This window comes from Octopus bimaculoides, chromosome 2 (genome assembly GCF_046866305.1).
Source record: "Octopus bimaculoides isolate indiv1 chromosome 2, ASM4686630v1, whole genome shotgun sequence".
Classification (NCBI taxonomy): Eukaryota; Metazoa; Mollusca; class Cephalopoda; order Octopoda; family Octopodidae; genus Octopus; species Octopus bimaculoides.
In genome coordinates, this window is record NC_142929.1 from 158,614,362 (window position 1) to 158,621,861 (window position 7,500).

Below are 7,500 nucleotides of genomic sequence, written 5' to 3' on the forward strand. Positions count from 1 at the left end.
GTATGACACGTAAATCATTGAACCTTGGTCGTACACCACACGATATAGAAATGCAGCTGTAGTTATGTAACAGAGGTGCATGATATGGCTGATACTCATTGGTCCTCTGCTTCATTGCTGCGCTATTTTCCAAACGTCCTATATTTTCCTCCTTTCATATGCCAGACACCTCACAGCCTGCCTCTATCTCAGTTTGCTCATGAGGATTATTTTCCTACTGATACAATTTCCTGTGAATATTTTTAATCTACCACAAAATAAAATAAGTTAGGAAACTTATATACCTACAACTTTCGAACTTACAAACGATAAGCTTTTTTTTAAAAAAAAAACCTTTAATATCAACAACTACTGTGTGAATATTTATCCTTTCTTCTCTTCTGAGTATTCAAAGATGTAAACATCATCCTCCCTTTTATTCTAAGAACACTACCATTTCTCTCTGTGCGGTCATACAAAAGACCATATTTAGTAAATATTAAAACTTTACTATCTACACCTTGTTTTCTTTTCTTTTTGACTCTCCCTGAGTATTCGAAAATGTAAACATCCTTACCATTACAAAAGTCCTACTGTATTCTCCAACTGGACAGACAAATGAACATCTCAAGGAAGCTTAAAAACTTTAATATATTACCCAAATACGTAAACACACCTTTTATTGCAACAACACAATTGAATTCAGAAATTCAAAAATTCAACGACGTGAATATCAGTGTGTGTGTATGTGTGTGTGTGTGTGTGTGTGTATTATTGCTTTTTCTATATATATATATATATATATATATATACACACACACGAATAGCTGCGCAACTCAACATCTTGTTAAATGCCGACTAAGTAACACCAGAGAATCTCACATTGGGTAGGACATTGCTGTGCCTGAAAAACATCGAAAAAGGCAATGCGGATGATTACTATTGGCCAAGAGAAGAATGGGAAAAGGCGAGTATCCTATTTGCCACTTATATGGAAGTTATTGACTGGAATACTCGTAGAGTCAATATACGAACATCTGGTAAAAGTGGAGTCCTGCCACATGAGGGTTGCAAGCGTAAGTGCAGAGGTACCAAAGATCAACTCCTAATAGAAAAATTGTACTTAGAGATTGAAAGAGGAGGAAAAGTAATTTAACCATGTCATGGATCGACAATTGTAAGGCGTACGATATGACCCCACATTCTTGGATTATGGAGTATATGAACCTATTTGGTATTGCATCGAAGTTGAGCGATTGATTGGAAAAAGTATGAAAAATTGGAGGACGGACCTGACAGCATACGGAAGAAGTTTAGGGACCGTAGAAATTAGGAGGGGCATCTTCCAAGGGAACTGCCTGTCCCCACTGAACTTTTTGCTGTGTTTGACACCACTAACACTGATTTTGAGGAAAGCAAAAACTGGGTATGTATTCAAAAGCCGCCAACAAAAAGTCAACCATCTATTAATCACAGATGACGTGAAACTTTATGGTAAAGATGAAGCCCAAGTCAATTCCCTCGTTGATACGGTGTATACCTTCAGTGCTGATATCATAATGGAGTTCGGAATGAGAAAGTGTGGTGTGTTAGTCTTGAAGAGAGGCAGAATCAAATGTACGGACGGGCTAGCGATATAGTCGTGGGGAGGTTATGAAGCAGATAGAAGAGACGAGCTATAAGTACTTGGGGATTTTGGAAATGGATAAATTGATATAGAAAGAAATGACAGAAAAATTGAAAGTGGAGTACTTGCGCAGACTGAGACTGATCCTTAAGTCGAAATTAAACGGACGGAATAAGATCGAAGCGATCAACATCTGGGCGGTTTCACTTTTTAGATATGGAGGAGTGGTAATCGCATGGACGGTAGACAAACTAAATAGCTCAGACATAAAGACAAGGAAGTTGCTAACTAGATATGGGTCACTCCACCCAAAAAGTGACATAGACAGACTTTATGTACCAAGAACAAGAGGAGGAAGAGGACTATTGGATGCGAACACAGCATTAGAGAAGAAAACAGCATTGTATGGTATGTAAAAAATGCCACATAACCGCTATTATTAGAAGTAAGAAGGTCAGGCTTGTGTAGGATGAAAGATTGCAAAGATAAAGCAGTATAAAAGAAATTGAAAACGAATGAAACCGAAAATAGGTGGGTAAAGAAAAGAATGCATGGTCAATTTCATAGGAATGTTGAAGATAATACAGACAGAGAAAAAAGATGGTTGTAGATGACTAAGAGTGATTTAAAACCGGAGACGGAGGATCTAATCTGTGCTGCACTAAGAACAAGCTACATCAAATACAGAATAGACAACACAGCAGAAAGTGATAAGTGCAGAATCTGTGGACAAAACGGTGAAACCGTATGGCATATTACCAGACAAAGTACGCCACTAGACCAGAAGGAACATAAGAGACGCCACGACAATACACCAAGGCCTTCCATTAGACACTTTGCAACAAGTATGGACTTAGCAGAGCAAAAAATTGGTGCGACCACAAACCCGAAGGCATCGTCGAAAATAGAAATGCAAAGATTCTATGGGATTTTTGATTCAGTGCGCCCATGAGATAGAGAATAGGAAGCCGGACATAGTCTTAATTGAGAAATAAAACAAACTGTGCTGGATAATATATATAGCATGCCCAGCTGATAACAAGGTATGCGATAAGGAAGAAAGAAAATTCGAGAGATGACAGGTTAGATCGAGAAGTTAAGCAGTGGTGGTTGATGAAAAGGGTAGCAGTAGTACCGATAATTGTTGGAGCCCTAGGAACAGTGAGCAAAAATCTCGTGAAGTACGTGGAACAAATAGGGGCTGCAATAAGGGTGGAGCACTTGCAGAATACTGCACTGCTTGGAACCGCTCGAATACTCCGGATGATGCTCGAAAAATAAGGAGTGTTACCTTAGTTCACTGGTAGTGAACAGCTGACAACGTAGTACATCTCCAGCGTTAGAAGCTGTGCAAAGGCAATGATAATAATAATAATAATAATAATAATAATAATAATAATAATAATAATAATAATAATAATAATAATAATAACAAACAACACAGTCAAAACACCGTAAGTTATGATCTTAATATAATACAAAGATATATCTAAAAAATATATGACATGTCTCTGCAACTTTTACTTTATTTAATTTATTGTTGTGTCTTAAATGTAGATTTGAACTTAATTGTGCCGTCCTCGAATTTAATTAAGTTCTCGAAAGTAACTTTTACCCCACGAGGTAAATTCTTATTCCCCCCCTCTAATTTATTCTTCGCTCTCTCTTCCTCTCTATCCTTCTCTCTCTCTCCTTCTCCTCTCTCTCCTTCTCCTTCTCTCTCTCTCTCTCTCTCTGCTTCTCCCTCTCAGCAAAGCACAAGTTTCAGCTGCTGCTAAAAACATGCTAGATATTTATTTACAACCAAGTGAGTCCCAGCCAAAACACCGTAAGCTATGATCTTAATATAATACAAAAATATATCTAAAAATATATGACATGTCTCTGCAACTTTTAATTTATTTCTCGACAGATTCTTTACTTGGTGGCTGCAAGAAACGCTGCAGTAGGCACCTTCTCTCTGCGGTGATGCGATCGTCCTACCCACCCCACCATCATCTTCCCTTATGTTCAATATCTACCCCACTTCCGTATTTCCAGCCACTCTTAAGCGGTCCACCCACTTGCCCTGTCGATCTGCATGGATTATGCTGAACCTGCTATGTTAAATGGCTTCCTTCCCACCTTAGTTGATCCACTTTTGCTTTTCTTTTTCCGTCTTTTTATTCTCTCTCTCTTTTACTCTCACTTCTTCTTTCTCCCCTATTTTTTTCTGTCAATGCCAGGGTGGTGTGCACCCATCACTTATAAAATGCCCTAGTGGCCAGCGCAAGACGTATCTCTGACAACCAAGCTTGATTCCTTCGCCGAACCAACAGGAGAAAATGGGAAAAGGCGAGTATCTGGCACTTTCAAATAACCAGTACTCTGAATAGGCTGTACTCGTTAGCCTTAGATGACAAGCAGACTAGGAGAAGGACCAATCTGAGTTCAAATCCAGGAAGCAAGGCCCTTGCTACCTTGGCGGACTACATTGATAGAGATGGTGTCTCGATAAAAATACCCGTTGGTCGTAGCCTAAAAACATACCTCATATGTGAGTGAAAATTCCAAGCAAATTAGATGACGATAACGGTGTGAACGAGACTGGGACCAATGGCCAAAGTGCCGCACCCGGCAGGTACCCCATTGTGCAGCAGGGTAGGCCCGGTCGTAATTCAGCTACTGGTTTATGAGTATTTTTGCCAAACCCTAGCCCTAAAACCCTAACCCTAAAACCCTAACCCTAACCCTAACTCTAAAACCCTAACCCTAACCCTAAATCCCTAAAGCTAAAACCAGTACAAACGCACGAACGATGTCATAAATAACAGTAATGCTGATAGTTGTTGTTGACAAACAACAGCACTAATTTTATTCAAGGGAAAAGATCCCATGACACCGCTAGAACATGTTGTTTACATTCCACGGCAGTAATTGTTTTCATCTCAATAGACGTCAGTGATTGGTTGAAATTACCGAAATACGACAACTGTTAACATGAAATAACTTCGAATATGAAAATTTTTGTCTGTTCTATATGACAAAATGTACAAGTATACGAAGTTTTAAAGTGTTTCGGTAGAAAACACACTAAATAAAACATAAATAAAAAGTGGCGCCCGCCAAATCAGAAGGATCCAAAATGTCTACGGGATAACCAATACTTAAGAACATAGTGTATAAATGTTCAGTAGCAATGAGTAGACGCACTTGTTATAATATCGATGTTTGTGCAACTGACTTTAAGTCAAGCATATATAATCAAGTCTCTTCATTTAAATTTAAAAAAAAGAAAACTTCACTACTTTATCTAAATTTAGAAAAAGAAAAGAATTTACTACTGTAAGTAAATTCGTCTCAGTCTAAAGGAGACGAACGTTAGGTATGATATTAAGTAGTCTATAGGTAGTGCACTACAGTATAATGGTGTGAAATTAAAATGTGATATGCTTCGAGGAAACACTGCATTACTTAAATTTAAATGCGACATATTAGATAAAAGAAGTGAATTAATGGTAAGATGCTCACACTTATTTAGAAGGACGTTTAAATCTTTCCATACTGAATAGAGAACTGATTAATGCACCTTAATATAATAGTCTGAGCCTGCTATTCAACATAATATGTATAAAAGAGGTATTATTTCGTTCATCAAAATCTTTTACTCAGCTTTCAAAATATTATTGCTATTGTACTTTCAGCAAGAAGAAGAAAAAGAAGAAGAAGAAGTAGAGGAACTACTACTACTACTATTACTACTACTACTACTACTACTACTCTTCTTCTTCTTCTTCTTCGTCTTCTTCTTCTTCTTCTTCTTCTTCTTCTTCTTCTTCTTCTTCTTCTTCTTATTATTATTATTATTATTATTATTATTATTATTATTATTATTATTATTATTATTATTATTATTATTATTATTATTATCATTATTATTATTATTATTATCCTCATCAAATCTTGAACATTTTTCATTAGTGTATTTTTACAATATTTTTAATTATTATTTTTACATTACTTTTTAATTTATTTTGTTTTTAGTTTTATTTAATCGTAATTTATTTCTAATTCACTTTAATTTACTTTCTTACCGCAGCTTATCTTAACCGTATCAAAATTATTCAACATTTTAAAATATTTATTCCTTTAAGAAAAACAATTTCTTCTAAATAGAATGTATTCTTTGGTAAATAATATACTGATTAATTTTCTTTGAAATTCTCACTAACTAACCTGTTTTTCAAGACTATATTCAAAATTAATACTGATCATATAACATTCCATTAAGAACTAAATATCATATCTAATGAATAGCTTTACACGTGCATCATTTATATGCTTGAAGGGGTCACTATCAGTTTAAAAGCGATAAAAATTTTGCCATACCAGTGGTTGCTGTTGATTTCATTTAGGGCAGATGTTGGTGCCAGCTTGTAGGATTTGTTGAGTTCTCTCTTTATTGATTTATTGTATTCCTCAACGGTAATGGGGTACATATTTCCTATACTCTATCGTTGTACATACTGGACTCAAAGCTTCCCTACTGAGGTCAACGCTCAACCTGCAAATTTTGCCTGAAGGAGGCACTTCACATATTAAAGCAAAACTCCCTAGCACTGCTAAATAAATATAATGAGGCACGAAGCACATGCAACCACTGGTTTTTTTCACACATTCAAATTCTACCACAAATCCAAATGACTAAACAACCATACAGTATATTTCCACAATGCCAATAACCTTATAAACTACATTTTAATTCTTACTCCCTATCTAATTCCTCACTCATACTCGAATATCACAACCATTTAATTATATTCGTGTGTATATACTTGCATGCATATGTGCATGTATATGAATGTGTGTGTGCATGCGTGTATGTATGTAGATGTGTATGTGTGAATGTATGTATATGTGTATGTGTGAATGTATGTATGCATGCAAAGTATGTATACCTGCGAATACAAGGCCAATAATACGTACAAACGCACGTATATATGGGTGTGCATATGTACATATACACATGAGTACGAGTTGTATATGTAGATATAGATATGTATAAACGTCTGTATTAAAGAATTATATATATATATATATATATATATATATATATATATATATATATATATATATATAAACAATATATAAGTATATGCATATATATGTACATGTATGTACATACCTTCATCTACATGTACATATAGATACATAACCGGGTACATGACGTGGCAAAAGAACATGGATAAAATGATAAACAAGGTACAACAAACAAGCAACCCACGTAGAAACATCTCCTTCATCAGCTGCCTCCATTAAAACACCGGCGTTTCGAAGAATTAAGGCAGTACGCATCGTTGAAATGGTTCTTCCCACGAACACAAATTAAATTATTTTCGTGGAGGGTAGTGGCGGACGGAAAACAAGACAGGAAAACGAAACGGTGAATAAACAAACAAGCAAAAAGGCTGTACAGCTAGACGTGAAGTGTGTATGTATATATATATATATATATACATGTCTAATATACACATATACACATATGTATACATCACATATATATTTTCTTCTGCTACTAAGCACTGACCTGTCCAACCACCTAATCTATATTCCTAAATTCTTCATTCCATACTACTACTCCTCTCTCTGCCCCATCACTTAGACTCTATCACTATATAACTGACACTCCTTTACTTTTTATACCTCCCTCTCTATCTTTTTACAATCTAATACTTTTCTCTCTCTATCACCCTCATTTTCCCATTCCTACTTTCAAATTATCTTGACTGACTACTAACTGGTACGCTTTCCATTATTATCTTTCTCCTTGTTTTTCTTTTTTCTTTTTTCATTCTTTTCTTTATTCCTCTTTTCCTGTTTTTTCTTTTTTTCTTCTCTTTTTTCTTCTCTTTTTT